The sequence below is a fragment of the Pezoporus occidentalis genome, unplaced genomic scaffold, assembly GCF_034315485.1.
Source record: "Pezoporus occidentalis ecotype Australia unplaced genomic scaffold, CSIRO_AGI_Poc_V1 ctg47, whole genome shotgun sequence".
In the NCBI taxonomy this organism is placed as follows: Eukaryota; Metazoa; Chordata; class Aves; order Psittaciformes; family Psittacidae; genus Pezoporus; species Pezoporus occidentalis.
In genome coordinates, this window is record NW_026915802.1 from 2,096,056 (window position 1) to 2,115,221 (window position 19,166).

At 42.2% G+C, this 19,166-nt stretch overlaps 1 protein-coding gene and 1 long non-coding RNA gene across 33 annotated transcripts in view; one reads left to right on the top strand and one right to left on the bottom strand.

Moving 5' to 3' along the window:
• NRXN3 (neurexin 3) overlaps positions 1 to 19,166 on the top strand; it is a 1,035,236-nt gene that overhangs the window by 632,209 nt on the left and 383,861 nt on the right. The window lies entirely within an intron of this gene.
• On the bottom strand, positions 15,254 to 18,199 carry LOC134172773 (uncharacterized). The gene is made up of 2 exons (XR_009968008.1): positions 17,915 to 18,199; positions 15,254 to 15,470 (listed from the first exon to the last, which is right to left on the bottom strand). It is a non-coding gene; the product is annotated as an uncharacterized LOC134172773 (long non-coding RNA).

Genomic DNA, 19,166 nt, shown 5'->3' on the forward strand with positions numbered 1-19,166 from the left:
TGTATTCCTTGTGTTCCGGTCTCCAACCTGAGATAATATAGCTTGGATGGAAACAGTATTGAGCCCTGAAAACAGCAACCAAGTCAGCACTAAACGTGCTTCAACTGTGTAAGGTGCCATAAGGTGGTAAGTGCTCTGTGTAAACAGAATTTGCAATCTGAAATTGCACATTCAATACTAGTGGGCATTTTGACTTAATTCCCCTGTTCCTGAGCTCTACATTTGTAAAATGAGCCTATCACCTCAGAAAGGTGTTGTCCAAAGTAATTAGTTTTTGCAAAACAGTCCAGTGCTCTGCTGAGTGGCACCGCAGAAATGCCTGTGTGGAAATAAATTGCTCTTCAGAGCAGGATTAGTATAGTGTGCAGGAGAAGGGGCCACAAACGGAGCAATGAAGATAAACCATAGTATCAAGTAATGCCACCTTCAAAAGGCAGTATTCTTCCTGTGTGCTGAATGAAAGTCATGACAAACAGAGTAGTGTATGATCATGTAATTAGAGGCTGTATCAATGCACACATGCATGAAACCCGAGGACTGCTTTTATGCTGTATTTGTGCAGGAATTTATGCGCAGAAATCAACAATATCAAAAATAATAGTGGTTGCTGTTGGTAGGATGAGAGAGAATCTGATGTAATGGCAGGGTCTTGGGGCAGAGATGATTCCACCCTGACAGTCTGTTCTGTCCCTCACTGCCTCAGCAATGCTCTCTGAAATTTTTAGGTAACTAATACTTGCTTTCTGTGTACTCTGTGACACTAAATTCCTTTGGAATAGTTTGATACTATACATTGCGCAAATATAAACCATTCCTGTGTACTACACAGTTTATTTGTGGAGTTGCAGATTTTGGAACAGTATTTTCGGATGTTTCTAGGGTTACGTGTTCGTTGTAGAATAAAACTGAGTGATCTGCTGTTGTATTAAATAGACCCAGAGCTGATCAGAGCATGCTGGGCTTTTCATATTCTGCTCAGTTTAGGGACATAAGGTCTTCTGCAGCCTTGAAGGCAGTAGCTTTGGAGCCAGAGACTATGAGGTCTCTTGCTACCATTACATAGTTGGGTATTCTGCTAGCAGCCTGCCTTCTCATTGCTAGCAGGCAATAAATTGTGTTTAGTGTGTGACTTACTGTAAATGTGTACCCCTTGCTTGAGGACATGACGGAGGTGAATTACACATGAGATCATGCTGGCCAGGGGTTCTTACAGCTGCTTTTACAAGGGGACTGCTGAGGTTAAACCACATAGTTTTTGTAATTTAGTCTTTCCTGCTGGATATGACCTCAACTTTTTTCTCAGGTCTTAGCCTTGACAGTTAGAAAAACCGCCATCATTTCCCTCTCATCATAAGGTCAAGCATATTTGATCTGGTTAATTCCTAGAAAGTGAGAAAATATATGTAATTTTACAGAGTTCCTTTTAAAGCAGAAGTTCTGAAAGAATGACAGTTGTCACCATTTCCAGCTAGACTGGAACCTGCTGTCCTTTGGGGTCTGTGGGAGAAACGGTTTTCTCAAGAAGCACTGAAGCAGTGTAAAAGTTTGTATTTCTGTGCAAAAGGAACAAGCCAGGGTATCTCCTGCCATCCCCTTGAATGTGCCAGTAATAAATCTAATATATGAATATATAGATTCTACATCTAAACACACCCTACAAGCAAAAGTTGATTCTGTGCGGTGGAGTTACATCACCTCTTACATTACTGTGTTGTAGGTAGTGTTCAGGTCAGTGCTACTGAGCATGTTTCTTTATTTGGCAATTTATACTGTGTGCAGGGTTCCAGGGGACAGTGTGTAGGATCATATGTTGTGCACAGTCTCTGTGTACATCCATCACTTTTAAGACAGCAGGAAAGCTAATTTTTTTTGCCAGGCTTTAGCTGCAGGAGCTTGGATGTGCCTCCCCCTCGGAGCTCCTGTTGGCCTGTTGCACAAGGAGTATTCAGCATTCAGTGCATCCATTCTGTGGCCTCCTGGCAGAGCACCAAGCCTGCAAGAGGGCATGAGAGAAACCATAACCCTGTTTAAAACAACTAAGGCTCATCAGCAGAGTGTGGTATTGCAGAAGAAGAGAGGTAATGTGACTGCATAGTTTATCCTTATGCAAATAAGGTGCAGCCAGCAATAGTGAAAAGGGACTATTTCCTGAGATTGAGAAATGCTGCAAGCAGCAAGGTGAAGCGATGGGGTTATGCGTGTACTACTCTCGCTCCTTGTCCCATTGTAGCCCATAAAACACGGAGGAAAGGAAGACAAACAGAAAAGGAAGGACATGGGTGGTCACAGGAGAGAGGAGACAGAGGAAATGGGTCATATTCCCAGGGGACTTTTAGTTTTAGGTAAGCTATGGCATTGCATGGGAGAACACTGTTGCCTACCCAAGTTTTACCTGGATGAGAAGGCTAGTAACTAGCAGTGGGCCACAAAACAACTCTGCTTCAGCTTTCCATTTTCTTACTCCAAAGGCAAATAAATGCGTATTTAAATGATCACAGCAGCTGAACACTGCTCCAGTGAAGTAGCACTCTGTTACATCTGCCTAGCAAACACCTGGATGTGCCTCCGCAGAACAGAGATTCTAAAATGTTCACTGATCAAGAATTCTGGTTGTTTTTTAAATGTGAGATGTCTTTTTATTGCTAGTGCATAATTTAATTTTGAGGCCACTGGTGTCTGATGTGTATCTTAAAATCTGAGCTCCCACAGGCACATGGTGTGTCATTGTATCTGCTCATTTATTTTTTCTGAAACTAAGATTTCTAGCTATTATAGATGAAAGCATGAAAACACACCCGCAGTTCCCCTCTCCTCTTCCCCAAATCTGAAAGGAAAAGGCAAATAAAACAAATGCTACTATGTTTAAAAATATAAAAAATCACTCTTTTTGCCCTGGGAGGAGCCAGCTCTCAGATTTGGACTTCAGAGGCTGATAGTTTTACTAGTCCAAGCTTCTGGATTGCAACCTTGAATGAAAACGCACACATTCTTGCTTGGGAATTAGCAGACTGTGGCAGATGGTAAAAAGAGAAAATGACCTTTGTGAGACTTCATTTTCCAATGTAGACAGTCTCTCTTGAGTTGGGTGCCAGAAGGGGCAGTATTTTGCAGTGGATTAATTTGCAGTGGTTGCTTGCAGAGGGTTACTTTGCACTGAACCCGAGGTTTCCCTTCTGCCATGCCAGCTCTTCTAAATTTAATGTCTGACTCTGCTCTTACATGTTAAATTGCATCATTCTTGTAGATTTTATGTGCTGCCTGTGTTCTTGTAGATTATGTGATTACTTGAAGAATAAGTTTTGTCTGATCAAATGTCATCTCATATTGGGACCACACATCTCACTTGACAATGGCGTGTGGTACTATAACGCATTAACACAGTTCTGCTCCTCCTGCTGCACAGTAACACCGTTTTGCAGCATGTTTTGTTGAACAGACTATAGAATGTGATAATTTCTTTGAGGCCTGTACTTGGCAGTAGAACAAAAGCAATACTTCTCCTAATACCTTTCTTATGAAAATGCAACCTATTGTCCAGAGCACTTTTTTTTTCCTTTACTGAGAACACCAAAGAATAAGGCAGACTGAGGAGATAGGAGTGGCCTTTGCAATGATGAAAGGATCATGGCTGGTTGTACTAAAAGGGAAGGAGCTGATTCATTTGGGCCATAAAGCAGTCGGACTCTGTAATTCTAAACTTTGTAGACTAGCCAGTGCTGTGTGCCCTCATCCATTACCACACAGCTCTCGTAACGATTTGCCACACTACCCACCTTTCTTAGCATGACATACCTACAAGAGTTATATCTATGTGAACACCAGTATGGAAGCTTGAGCTGTTCCCACTCACCCCTTTCTAAATGATGCTGACCCAGCTGCACTGTTTGCAGCAGGGCTAGTGTTTTGCAAAGGCCATAGAAAACTGTGGCAAATCTGCATCCTCTGGCGTCACAGCTCTTCAGGATTAGTCACTGTCTTCAAGCCCATGTAATAGTAAAGAACCAAAGCAGTGACTTTGCTTCAAATGTTTTTTTTATTGCTTTTTTTTTTATTTTTTATTTAATTTTTAATAAGGGAGCCTGCCTTTTCTGTCACAGAAAGGCCCCTTCAGTCTGCTAATGCCATAGCTGGAGGAGCTTTCAGCCTTGTCTTTACATACATTTTTATTCCTGTCTTTGCTGGGCAAAGCAGTACTTTGTTGAAGGCTGCTGCAGAACACTGCAAGCTCTGCTGTGGGTCGCTGCAGTCAGCTGGCCCCAGCAATGGTGAAAGGCAGTGGGCTGAGAGAGAGTGCCTTGTTTAATTAGAAATCAGAAAAGAGCAGTCCATTTTAGATACGGGAGAGGAAAGGATTTGGAAATCTTTTCAGTTAACAAGGTTCTTCTGTGACATTTAGATGCATTTATACAAGTTAAAAAGGAATTTGGCACCTTCCCACCTCACTCAGCAGGCTTAGGAGAGAAAAAGCAAATAAAAAGACAAGATTACTTGATATGTTGCTTTATTTTGTTCACATGAAATTTTGTGCCCGTTGATGTTGGCTGAGCATTATTACAGCCCAAAAATGGCCTTGACAGAGGAGTCATATTCAGTCAGGTCCAGGGCTTGCTTTCTAATGAGGAAAGATAATTATTGTGCCGATCTCTAATCGCTCTTTACTAAGCACATTTAATCTGAAGGAAGATAGGAGCATCTTCTGTCTAACACAGACTTGAGAGCAGGGGCAGCAGGTGTAACAGTGTAATCATTCTCAAGGATTTGTTCATTGTTCCCCAGGAAGAAGCGAAAAGTCTCTGTGTCACCATTTCTCTTTATCTTCACTGCTCTTGAGTTCAACTTGTGCAGTTTGACCGTAGTGGCCCCACTTCTCCAAGCACCTTTAGATCCCATAAAAAATGCTCTTGACAAGCATTTATTACTGGGTTTGACAGCCAAGTAGTTTCTCTCCTCCTCCACCCCTTTTCTGTTTGAAAGAGAAAAGCTGAGGTGTGTTTGATGGGAATCTGATGATGTGCAGTGTTCTCTGAGGCATCTACTCCCTTGGCTGTAGAGCTGTGTGGGCATGGCTGTAGGTTTGCATACATTTGGTACATTATAAATGATCTCAGTAGACGTGCATGCTACCTACCTGGGTTTGTATGTATGAATGTACTTGCATCTTTTCTTTAAAAACACACAAGTACCCATCCCAAGGGAGTGTACAGATGAGCTCATGCTCTAGGGGATGTTTATTTTTATATATCTGAGTGCATTCATGTCTGCAGATCTGTGTCTTCTCGTTATATGGGAACTCTTAAGACTACAGGGACAGTTGTAAATTTGAGAATTGTCTTAGGAATTCTAGTGCCGTTTTCTTAGTTGCAGTGTATACAAATTCATGGAGCTCCTGGTTTTGCACACTTCGTCATAACATAGATTATTTTACTCATCCTGTTTACTCCTTGGTCCTACAGTCACACTGGAGGGGTTGCCGATGAGCTGGAAATAACTGGCTCTGGATAGCACTGTATAAACTGATTTTGCCTCAGGGAGAAAGGCGAACAGAACTGTATTGTGAAATATGGCAACTTAGGAAATTGCATCTTCCTTTTAGGACAAGGTACTGGGATTCTTGAGCAACCTGGTCAGATATAGAAGACTGGAAATAGCTCCAGCTAATTCCTAAAGTATAATTTTAGTAAGAGTTCATTTATTTTGTCTTGTACTTTACAGTCAGTTCTTTCATAACACCTTGGTTTCATGTTTCCAACAGGCCGTAGGTTTCTGCAGTGGAGATGCACAATGAACGTGAAGACAACTGGTGGAACAGTTGTGCTTTAGATGCTGAGAAAGTTGGTTTTGCGTGGTAGCTGGATTACTCCAAAATCAGTAATGGAAAAGCTGGCAGGATTCGCATGCTGGCTTTGGCTATCAGCACTGACAACTCACTGCAGTGAATGGAAGGATAAAGACCTCTCGAGCCTGCAGTTTTATGGTACCTGCAGCTTATCACTGCATTGGTTTATATATGGTTCAAGAGCTTGTCCTTGTATACGGCTAGATCAAGACCAGTATATCTTGATCCCATAGTCCACTGAACAGGCAATTTTTCTTGCACTGTGTCAAGGTCCAGCAATGGGGAAGAGGAACATTCTGACCTCTTTGATTCATTCACACTATCCCCTGCAGCACAAATTTCTCTAAACATGGGATGAAGCACTAACGTCGCACAATTGGATCTGAGCAAACAAGGCTGTTAGTAAATCTTATTGATCCACATCCCAGTGTCCGGCTGCTGAAACAACTGCTAAAACAGGGGTGTCTAATTTCAGCTTTTGAAACAGCTGGGCAAAGTGTTGCCCATGTTTCAGTATTTTTTGCTTAAAGAGGAAGCAGGTGGCATTCTCTGAACATGCTGCTATTGAATTAGAGAGACCTATTAATGTTGGTGAGTCAACTTAACTTAATTCTCTCAACCTGCTAACAAGAGCACTTTGGAAAGGACTGGAGAAGAATGACAGGGTACCTTGAATAAACCGAAAGGGAAGGAGATTGCAGTGTGTGTTCTAGCAATGGCAATTTAATCAATTTAGATGCATCTGTGCTACCCGTCACTTTGATGGCTGTTTGTATTTCTTTTGCCTGGGTGACTTGAAGCATCTATGTACTAGCTGTACTTTCTAAATGAAAGCATACTCCATTGAAGTAAAGATTACATGTGCACACGAATAGTTAGGTATGTATGAAAGAGAGAACATAAAAAAAAGCCAACAACAGCCCTGCTCTGAGTGATTCTGGTTTTGTTGTAAAATCAAGCATTCAGAATTGAGGCATACTGGAAGTAAATGTAACATCTTTCCCTTCCTGTGTTCCTATTGGTCTTTAATTACAGGCTCATGTCATTGTGGACTCCTGATTTATTTGTGAGGCAGAAACAATCATTAAGTGAAACATGTTTGTGTAGTTAGAAAAGTCTGTAGTCTGTGAAACCCCTGTTTTAGTTGCTGTAAAAATTAAGGTGTCTGAATAATGAAGAGGGAGGAGAGGGTCTAGTAATTAAAAGAACTTGAATGTTACCATGGGTACCCAGGTTGTTTTCCTATCTTTGCAAGAGGGTTCTAGAGTAATACATTCTTCCCCCAGATCAGTGCGCATGTTACAGAAGTGAGCGATGGACAGCAGAAGTAATGGATTGCTATTAGTATATACTTTTATACTGGTCTCTTTGTGTCCCTGAGAACAACAGCTTTGAAAGCTGATTGCTATATGCAGTGGGCTGTTAATCCCCACAAAACCCAACCCTGTTAGAGGTAGAGGAGATAAAGAGAAGATATTTTAAAAATGAGGCAATTTTTTTCACATTCTTGTGCAGCATATGATCTGCTAAGGAAGGTATAAGAAGCATCTAGCTCCTCCAGATGTCAGCTATTTAGAGAGACACACACCAGAAGTTCTGTGGACAACAAATGACTGAATCCCACGCAGGATGCTCTTCTTGGCAAGAGAAGAAATGGGAGTGAGTGGGTGAGCCTGTGTGTGTTCCTGTGCAGGATGGGATGGGCAATTACAAAAATGGGAGATAGAGAGGGAGAAAAATGAAGATGGATGATGGTAAAAATACTTGCTAAATGCCAGCTGTCCTACTTGGATGGTGTGGGATTGTTGCCTGGGGTAGTCTCAGTGCTTTGTCTAGTCTGATTTTAGCCCTATAAACTTTTTTAGCATGCCTTCTGTAACCGAAGGTTACATCTGGATATATATCATTTTCAGCCTGTAACTAATGACCTAAGAAAACCTGGTAATGAGAGCGATTTGTTGTAATACAGCTTTCTGCGAAAAAGCAAAACAAAACAATTAGATTGTCTTCTGCTGACAGCAGAAGCTTTTCAGGGACATATTTCTTTAAATGAAAATTTTGTTAATAAGTTCTTTAATGCTTAGCAGAATTTCTGGGGACAGATCAGAGAGTCTTGCAGAACCCACAAATAGCCAGGGGGTTTCGGGGCTCCCCTCAGATGCCACCTATTTCCCCAACAGCAGTTGGGAAAATGCTGTCATACTAGTTTTGAAATTTACTCTTGTGTAGTATTTTCCTGCTACCTTGAACTGCATTAGATGATTTATTTCTTTTTCCCATGCAATCACTGTTCAGTGGTTGGCTCTGACACTGAAGCAATGTCTGCGTGTGGGGAAGAGAGGCAGTATCCCTGTCTTTTTGTTCCAGCCAGTCTACATCCTGTTGCCAGCACTGGAGAGTAATGCTTAATCAAAGTGGCCAGAATTTCTCACCTTTTAAGGTTTCCTTCTGTCATGCTTTGATTAAAACATGCTTCATTACCATATATATGTAGTACAGATCTAAGACGCTGAATTGCCCATCTCATAGCATAGTCTTTGGCTCTGGTACTCCTTTTACAGAAGGTTTCTTGCAATCCAGCCCATAGTGAGAAGCCAATATACTGCAACTTTAACTCTCACACTGCTTGAGGCCATACTGTACTAGTGTGAAAATACAGTATTATGTTAGTCTCTTTTTCTAAGAAAATGATGCTTCTGCAATCACTCTGTTTGGCCAGAGCGCCTTTGGTCACCTGGCCAGCAATCACCACATTTGACAGAAGCATTGAAGCCCAAGAGATACTGAATTTATACAGAAACTTGTTCCTCATACCTGCTGAGCCATAAGGGCTGGTCTACCAGCTGGTAGGCTTGCAGCTCTGAACCTGCTGCAATACAGGCTGCCTCTTCCTCAGCCAAAGCAAGACATGAGTGGGGAAGGAAATTAAAGGTGATACAAGGGGGGTAAGGAAATATGATGAAAATCTGAGCACATCAGAGGAGGGAGTGTGGGAGAATGTGGGGGGGAACTGAGGGTGATGTGGTGACATTATTATAGTGACTATGGGGGGGGGGGGGTGACAAAGGGGAAACTTGAAGCCTCAATTCCTACTCATTTATTTCTGTAGTTCTGCTGCTTATAGAACAACATATTTTCAGGTAGCCAAGAATATCAGATGCCCTCTTTTTATCTGCCTGCTGCTACATTTCTGAGGATTACGTCTAGTGTAGGGTCTGGTACTGGGTAAGAAGCTTCTTCGTGCAAGAAAAGGTGTTACACAGATCACCTGTATATATGTTTATTCATACTGCTTTCAATCTTTTGGGGGGATTTTTGGTAGCTTGAGCTGTCACAGAATACCTACCTTCTGATTTTTGTGCAGGAGGAGATCAGAATGCAGAGATGAATACAGCAACAGAATGATTCAGAGTTAGTCATCCTGAAGACCACTCAGATTTCTTTCATCCTCACAGTATCCACCATACTTCTGCCAGTACCCTGGAGGAGTCAATGACAGACTGTGCTTTTCCATCCTGAGTGCTCACTTTTGGTGCCTGATATAAAAAGGGGAGGGAGGTGAAACATGGCAACTAGTTAAAATGATGCAGATCTGATTATAACTTGAGGGATGACTTAAGGGATGAATTGGTCCAAGGTGCAGATAGCTTTTGTGTGACCAACCAGAAGCTCAGAAGGGGAAAAAAAAAAGTGTCATTCTTTAGGTGAGCTCCCTTTATAGGTTATGCAGGCATTTCCCTATTTTCCCCTTCTCTGGTTTCTTCTGTAGTTGTCCCTGGCTGGTAGTCTAAGGAAGGGATAAGTGGCTACTAATGAGAGAGCAAAGCAGAAACACGTGTGTGCATGCACATGTATTTGTATGTATCTGATTACCTTAAATGTAATCCCTGCATCCCTCTCATTAGCTTTTCCCTTGGCACTTTACAATGAGTAGCTGGAGTTTTTTTCACTGTCCTGTCCAATAAATAGTACATCTGTGTTGCGGGCAGTTTATGCCTTCCTTGTCTGTTGTATACACCTTATCAGTAAGGGAGTGTGTTGCTCTTCCTCCTTCGTTGTTTCCACTTCCAGATTCTCACATCTGCCTGGTACTTAAAGGCCATGTATGCCTGACGTCTGCACTTGCTCTGATGTTAGCAGCTCCAGTGAGTTTTTATTGCTGCTAGGTGCCTCCCTCTACACAAATCCCCTCCCATTTTGCTCATAGACGAGGGTGCTGGGTAAAGGGAAGTGTTCAGTTTGAGGAAGCAGGCTTTTTGTATCCATGTAACTAGCACAAACACTCTTTGAATCACAGGCAGGATGGAGGATTTGACAAAGAAATTGGTGGTATCTCAGGAGACCTGCAGCACTGGAGGCGCATGTGTGGGTAGAATGGAGTTTGAGACCCTGGGGAATGACAGGAGAGTGAGATGCTTCACAAGGAGAGAGATGTTTATAAAGCAATTCATGCTTCTTACATTTATTCTTCCTATTGTGCTTTTGTTGAGGTTCTCTCCCGGGGACCAAGTGTCCCAGTAAGTCCTCTGATCAGTTGCCGCAAATGGAGTTGGAGTGTATTTTGCTTCCATCCATTTGATTTGTTCGTATGGGTGTGTTGCATGCCTTGTAGCCAGGGCCTGAATTCAGTAATATTAAATTTATCAGCAGGAAACAGCTGAGGCTGTACTACTACCCATCCCAGCATACAGTGACCTAAGCTGCATTTTCTGAAAGTTGCAAAACCTTTAAAAAATCTTTCTGAAAAATGCCTAGGAACTCGTGGACCAGAGCTTAGCCGTATCTTCCATGTTACAGAATATAAAACTGGAAGTAGTCATCAGGGTGCTAATGTAAGCCCTCCTTCTATGTAAGAGGGACAAATGTCTGACAAGCAATGTAGACGGGAGTATCATCAATGAGATACGTGAAATAATTGTTCCATATGCAGTGCTCATGAGACTTCATCTGAAGTACTGCATCCAGTCTGGAGCATTGCACTTCAAGGAAAATGTAGCTATTTGGAAAAAGTCTTTAGGAAATGAGCAGTAATGGACACAATCTAAACCCCATGTATCTCTAAGGGAAAACAGGACAAATGTCCTTGTCTAGGAAGGAGGGACATATGTAAATATGTAAGTGGTATCTGTGAAGAGGAAGAAAATAATCTTTCTTCTGTGATAGGGCAAGAAGTAACAGACCGTAATATTAACTGAAAATATGTGTGTCTATGTATGTGTGAGTTAGGGAATTACAGACTGGAAGAGACTGTTTAGAAGGCTGACAATTCAGGCCAGTTTTAAACTTGAAAATGAAACTTCAGTGAATTCCTTAATTAGCAACACACTTTATGCTAATGGTTCATTCTCAGTGATTATCATTACTTATTACTTTATATACAAAACTGTTAGCCTTTAACATGTATTCCTAAATTAACTGTAACTATATAGTTCCATAGAACCAAATCTGTATAGTTAGCACTGCCAGCTACTGTCCTTGATGGTCTCAGCTGCAGAAGGGTAAGAGGTAAGAAGAAAAGGATAAGGGAAGTCGGAAGTGATGCTGTCTTGCCTTCCATATCCAATGTCCCTTTTCATACCTGATGTTTTAATGCTGCTTTCACTCTCTCAGAAGTGGAGTCTCCAGCTGCTAACAGTGATGTTTCTCTTGTTATTTTTTCCTAACTAGCTTCTTGTGTTTTCAGCAGGATGCCTTGCATGTTTGCATCCCTTACACTTATCTTGTTCTTTGTTGCAACTTTTTTGGTACTTGGTTGCCTCCTTTGAGCAACTAACCACACCTTGTTTGCTTATTTGGTCGTCATGTTGCTCACATAGTGAAATGCTTATATATATGTCTCCACACACCATCACATTACATACTGCTGTTACAGTGTTTTAGTACCTTTATATGTGGGCACAAGGAAAGTTAATGCTAATTATATCCTGATTAATGTGTTTGTAATTTATAGGTGCCACAAGCCATTTCTTTGACTACAGCAGATTTGTGAAAAAGAAAAAAAAATGCTGCTGATAGTTGCTATATACTGATACATACTGCTCCCAGAGGCACTGGCTCGTCATCACTGTTAGACATCACCAGTAATGTTGTAGGTAAAGTTTACCCTGCCTTGTCACAGAGAGATGGACTAGGTAGCCTCCTGAAGTTCCTGGCTGTCTTGTCTATTATGAGCCTAGTTACCTAGAGGAAAGAAATTAATTTCTACTGTGGCTGAGAGACTGCATACTGTGTACCAGCCTGTGCAGGTTGTGTAGCACAGGCACTGCATGTAAAAATGACTGCTTCCTTTGGGTGAGGAGAAGGCCATCTAATGGTCTTATTGTTCGTTATGCCTTTGCCAGTATGTTGGTTTGCCACAGGCTGTGCACCATGGGGTCTTTCAGGGTTAAAAGCAGAAGAATGTGTCATCTTTTGTCCTTCCAATTGTTTTTTTGTTTTGTTTTTCTTTAGCTTTGGCTGCTCTGACCTTCTTTCTGTCTTCGTCTTCTACACACAGGCAAGGTACACATCTTAGGAAATTACACCTACCAGCAGCTCCCACACAAGCAGGCTTGGCCACGGGAGACTTTTCACTCTTTGGCTGGCTGGCAGCGAGACACTTGTGTCATTGAAAGATTTTACCCCTACATCTTTCTTTGCTTTTCTTTTAATTCTTTTTTCAGCAGTTGGGAGACTATAGCAACACCAGACACCTGACAGTTATTGCTGTGAGATGAACAGGTTATTACAGGCAAAAGCCAGACAAGACGATAGGTGGAAGAGAGAAGAGAAGCAGAGGGGAGCCTGTGCACAGTGTGTATTAGAGAGCTCACTTTTCATTAGCACAGAAGCCAGTTTAAGGAAGCAAAAGCAACGGTTTTTCCAGCTTTACCTTTCTGTGTCAGACAAGATTTCTTTGAGTGCAAAAGGAAAATAGAAGTCTCCTTTCTGCTTTCACGGGTAAAATTTAAAATAGTTCCCTATTTATTGCAGCAGATATTTCAACTCTGTCTATTCCCTGTCTCTTTTTACTTCAGCCTTTCAGGTACTATTTAACTTTTAGAATTCAGAGCTCTTAAAAACAATTTCCCAGCTCTTCCACACTAAGAATCTGTGACATAAATGAAACGTTAGTTCTGCAGTGCTAATATTTAGCCACTAGTGTGTAAGATGCTGGACTGGAACAGGGCACCTTGGAGAGCTAAATCTAGATCTACAGAATAGATATGGCCAAGATGACAATAGGTCACACATCTTCCTCTGTGATCTGCTGGTATGCCTAACTTCTCACTGCTGTGAGAGTCAGTCAAGGCAAGGGACTGCAGCAGCACACACCTAGGATGGTAACAGGCTGTTTGCCTTCACCTTAGGCTTGCCAGTATTGACTCCAACCACAGGAGGAGTAAGACACATATTTTTGTTTCCATAAACATAGTAGCTACTTGCATTCCTCCACCAGTTGCTAGAAGTTTTGCTAGAGATGAATTTGGCTCAACATAAAATCAGGCTAATTGCAGAGTTGGTTAGAAAGTTGCCTACCTGTAAAAGGGGGCTGTTACAAAAGATGGAAATCAGTCTCAGCACATGCTACGGGTCACTACTATTTTATTCTGATATCCTCAGTGAAACGTAGGTAGTAGAGATACTGAAGTGTGAATTCTGTGACAGAAATGTCAGGAACTTAAACCATCAGGCTCCTTTCCTTCATTGGTGACTCAATAACTGTTTAAGGTTGAGTGGTGGACAACCCTGATTTCTTCAAACTTCCAGTTTCTGTAATCTTTCTGAGTCTAAACAAACCTTTGAGGAAAAAGTCACATTGCCCCAAACTGACCCAAGAAGTAGAAGCAGGTTCTGTTTCTCTGCCTGACAAGATCTGAGCAGCTGCCAAACTGAAAGAAGGTAGATTTAGATTACGTAGCAGGATTACCTTTATTGTGAAGGTGGTGAGGCCCTGGAGCAGATTGCCCCGAGAAGCTGTGGCTGCCCCATCCCTGGCAGTGCTCAAGGCGAGATTTGACAGGGCTTTGAGCAACCTGGTCTAGTGGAAGGTGTCCCTGTCCATAGCAGGGTGGTTGGAACTTGATGATCTTTAAGGTCTCTTCTAACCCTAGCCATTCCAATGGTTTTGTGATTGAACCCAACTTCTACTGAGAGTAAAAGGAATATATGCAGTTCCAGCCTTCCTGGAGGGAAGAGCTCTGCAGCAGCACCAGATCAGTTTTGTCTTGTGTGATATATCTGCCTGATAGGCAGACTAGAGCCTGCTTAGCCCTCTTTGATAAACTATCCCAGAGGTAGACAAAGGTGTTTGTGTGAGAGAAGGAGAGATGGTAGCTACTTGAGTAATCAGAGCTCCTCATTATGATTGAAGTAAACCAAACCTCAGCATCCACCATTTAGCACAAAGCACATTCATAATTACTGATCTTGTAGGTGGTCCAAACTGTGAGAAGAATCTTCTCTTAATTTCTGATATAGCTTTAGAAGAAAGGAAGCTTACTGGTGTCCTGTGCAGGTAGCCAGGGATATCTGCGGCACATTCAGAGATCTTTGAATGGAAACTTACAAGCCTATGGATGAAATCAGTTGCGTTAGTGTTCCTGTGTGAAGCTGCTATTGCTAGTGTCTAAGCCTTTCCATTCTCTTAGGTTCACAGACTAGCAGACTTATGCCAAAAAAGGTGCCATGTGCTCACAAAACTTGTCCAGCAATGTTGGCTCATTCTTTTCCAGCAAGTCTGTAAGCTCTCTTGGGAAGGGCCTTTATGCTTCTGTCAGTTTACATAGTGCTGAGTACACTGGATTGTCCTTTATACGCACATTCTAGTAAACAGGGGCAATTCTAACATGTTATTGTCAGTTTGCAACAACAAATTCTGACATTGCCTCTTGCCCAATTGATCACTGCCTATCAAAAAGAGATATATTACTGTATCTGTGTGTGTGTGTGTCCACTTGTTCTTGCTTGTTTCCACTAACATAGGACTATAGGTGTGAAATTTCAGAAAATGAAAGCCTGAACTTTGCAGGATTTCTGGCCCTTAAATTGGACACCTGACAGAACTGAGTTTGTCCTCTCATCTTCTGTCAAAGTTCTCAGTGGTTACTGTTGCTTTTGGCTAATTTACTGCTAGCCCAGGGTAACTGGTTGTAATCAGCTTGCATTTTACTTTTCACTAATGAACATCAAGGGTCAGATCTTCCTTCATGGTTGTCAGTCTACTGGGTCTGTTGAATTTACTCACCCTGATATGAATGAGAACAAAACAAGGTTCCAAAGCTTCTGTATTAGCTGCTTGTGGCAAACTGTGGTCCCTTGGAGCTGAACTGAAACAAGAATTAGACCTGCCCTATGTCACTGGTAACACATAAGGCACAGGCCTGAACTTCTGTAGGTAACTGAACTTAGTGAAGGCTAAAGGAAAGCACAGAAGTCTGAGAATAGGTTGCTCTTTATTTTCAAAGGTACAGAATAAAACCAAGAACTACAGGGACTGCAGCTCATTTGTTACACGCAGAAAAAGTACTGCATAGCAGCAACTGTGTGCATGGTCTTCAGCCCTGGCCTGGAGCAACCCTTCCTTTTCCCTCTGGATCAGCAGACACTAATAATTCTTTGGTGTTGCTGGGTCTTACTTGCCTCTTGAAGCTGCCTGCAGAGAAGCAGTGATGACAAGGACAGTGTGGCACCAGGGACTAGTCTCAGAGCAGTTAATTCTGCTGGCAGGACTGAGGAACTTACCAGCTTTTCGGTCACAGTGTTTAAAGTAGCTTGCTAAAGACAAAGGTGTCTATATGCCAGTCCTAAGCTCTCTACAGCATGCAGTCCCCTCAGGTTTATTTTATTTTATTGAAGACACTATTTTAAGATCATAAGCGGAACCTGTTCTTGCCTTCCTTGTTCTTGGAAAAGTACATTTGAAAAAAAAAAAAAAAGAAAAAAGAGACTGTTTTGAACCTTGGGAGAAACAGTTCTGTTTGGGTAAAGCTCTTCAGTGACAGGCTGTTCTAGCTGACCTTATTCTCTTAACCTTATTATATAGCAATGCACTAGCTAATGCTGTACTTTGTGCTGGGTGGAGCCAGTGCTGTCATCTCTGGCGGTCACCCTGTATTACTAAAAGCTAATGGTGATTCCCCTTTGGATCCAGTTTGAGATCTGTGATTTTAGAGCAGAGCTGACTTTTCCAGTTCTGGGTGCAGCAAAATAATTAACAACTAAGATTTAATGAGAAATATAGAGAGAGTTGTACTTTTCCTGGGCTTGAAGCCAACTGGCTCTCTTTCTGGGATTCTAAAACTCAGAAACAATTGCTTTATTATTTCTCACTTCTACAGAATATGGTGTCCCTCTGCTCTTTTAGTAAAAGAAAGAGCTATGTAAGAAACAAGACAATTTTTCTCTTATCTTTGGGAAGCAACTTATGATAAGAACCATCATCCTTTAAGGTAACCATCCCAGTTCTGAAGATTCAAGGGCATTTAGACTGTATGTTTACCCGGATGAAATAAACTAATAGGAAAATAACAGTTCCTCTTTTGGAGTAAATCCAGTGGGAATAATGTTGCTGAAACTTCTAACTATAAACTTTCCCTTGCAACCCAAGAGGGGAAACTGCAATTGAAATCTGCCCTCTTCCTGCAGTAGTAGTGCTAAATAAATGAGCCACCTGTGAATTACAGGGTAGTAAATACATCCACCGACACCTAATAAAGCAAGGCAGAGTAAAGTTCCAGCACTTTATGGTGTCACCAGAACCCTATGATGTATTTATAGCCAGCTTCCCAGTTTTTTATGTTGTGCTCCTACAGTTTGGCTTTCTTGGCCTTTCTCCTTTTTGTCTAGGGCGGTTTACCCAGGACAGCACACAGCAGCTGTTTCTCCTGTTGAGGGATTCCTAGGCATTTTCTGTCTCTGACCAGGGCAGTTTGAAGTGATGCTCATCCGCTTTGTACATCCCCTGCACCTAAGCTGGTACCCTTCAGTATGTGGGGAAGGGTTGGTGGAAGACTGAGTGAGGAAAACATCAGTGATTTGTTTTGGAGCTTGGTAATTTATTGTTCATTAAGGGCTGTGCCACCTGCAGCAGCCAAAGAGGTGGCCAGCATGAGCAGGGGCTCAAGTACAGAGAATCATATGTGGTCTGACAGACTGTTAAAGGGGAATTAAGAGCCCAAGGATGCTACCATACTTCATGCAACAAAATGTCCCTCTTTTTGGTTTTTGGTTTTTGTTTCTTTTCTTCCATCTTTCAGCAACAGGGCAAATAGTTGCAGGAAAGTGGCAAGGAATGTATCCATGAAGTTCTTCTGCTCTTCCCTCTAGAGCTGTGCTTCCTAAAACACATCCATTTCCATACAAATGAATGAGTTTTCCACCACTGCCTTCTGGAGAAGCAGCAGCAAGTCCTCAATGTTTAGATCTATAGTCCATTTTGATCCTGTAATATTTGATATGTTTGGTCCTTTTTTGTGATGCTTTAGCCAGAGAAAAAGTAAAATAATGGGAGGCAAATCACTGGTGCATTGCTGATAAATAGGTGGGTCTGAAATGTATTCAGAAATGTATTTACAAACAAGCTTTTCAGTGACGTGTATTTAGTACATATCCTTTCCCCTACATCAAGCCCCCTATAGTTTAACTACACAATAAATATTTTAGAGTACTTTGTCTGTGAACTGGGTTAAAGTTAGGACTTCTGTGGTGAGGGATTCAAGGTGGATGCTAGCAGCATCCTCATGGGTCAGCCACATTGCAAGAGTGACATGCCAGGTTATATTCTGCCTCTTCTCCTAAGCACAGTTAGGAGCAGGAGGTGGCTTCCTCTTGAAGTTGGGATCCTTCTGGGTATCTCACCAAATACATGTCAGCAACTCCAGCTTCCTCAACAAAACTCAAGGCCAGGAACCGTTGCCTTGCAATGATAAAACTACTCTGTGCTCTATGCACAGGACTGCAAATCTACCAGCCAGCAGGCACCAGCACCACAGGACACTCACCCCTGTCTCCAGCTGTGAGCCCTGCTGGGAAGAAAGCTAATACTCACACTTTAAGGCTAACAAATGGCCACCAAATCAGTCAAATGTTTATACTAACAGCATGTACTGTTTACGATAAAGAATCTCTGTGCCTGTTCTGTTCAGTTCCCATGTCTATCAGTCACTAACTGGCCCAATGCCTCTGAGCCGCCATTTCCTTTTCTGCAGAATGGCAAAGTAATACCTAAAGGTGCTGAATGGCTTCATTTATAAAAGATTTTATGGCACTCTGATATTCTTAGGTGGCAGATGCTGGATAAATTTGAAAGTAATATTCTTGCTTTCCAGCTTTACCATCTGCAATCATTGATTAAACCCAGCAAAACACTGAAGTATTTCTGACTGCACTAGCCCTTGATTTAGATCATTTTTAATGTAAGTTTCTGGAAAATAAATTGCAAGCATATCAGGCTCAGCTAAAAGTACTAGGTGTGCAGCTCAGGCTGATCATTACAAGTTACTGACATACTGTACCAAATCGAGATCGATGACCGAAAACATTGCATCTCTGCATTGGGGAAACACTTGCGAGAGGTTTCAAAGGCGTGCGCATCTGTGCACACCTACAAAAGTGTCTCTGGAGGGGAAAACAAGGAAACTTAGTCATAAACAGTTTATTCTGGTTTGAATGACTAAATGAAGGAGAGGGAGGCAGTGCAGCACAATGCTAGAAGTCCTGGGGCTGGCTGACTCCTTTTCCAAAGCTCCTTACTGACTCTAGCGTAAGTCACTTCACCACTGATGCCTGGCTTCCCTGGTGCGGCTGGGGAGTTCTGCCATGCAAATTGATAGGCAGTAAATTACTAGATAATGCAGCTGCCTTTATTTATTAATTTATGGGCTGCAAACTCTGGCGGCAGTCCTTGCTGTCCAATGATTAGGTGCAAATACCCCTGGTTGGACTCAGACTACTATTGCAGGAGCGTGAAAAATAAAAAAAAAAAAAAAAAATTTAGGAAGAAGTTTTTCACTATGACGATGGTGAGGGCTCGGCACAAGTTACCCGGAGAAGTTGTGGCTGCCCCATCCCTGGCAGTGTTCAAGGCTAGGCTCGGTGGGGCTTTGAGCAACCTGGTCTAGTGGAAGGTGTCCCTGCCCATGGCAGGGGGGTTGGCACTGGATGAGCTTTAAGGTCCCTTGCAACCCAAACCATTCTATGATTACTATAAAAGCAGTATGGGGTTTTAATGAGCACGGTCTTTCCCGGTTCTCACTTCGCTCCTGTGCAGCTGCGGCCGCAGGACGAGCACGCAGAACAGGTCGGCGCGGTGGGGACGGTATTAATTAGGGGCGCCCCTGTAGCATCGAGA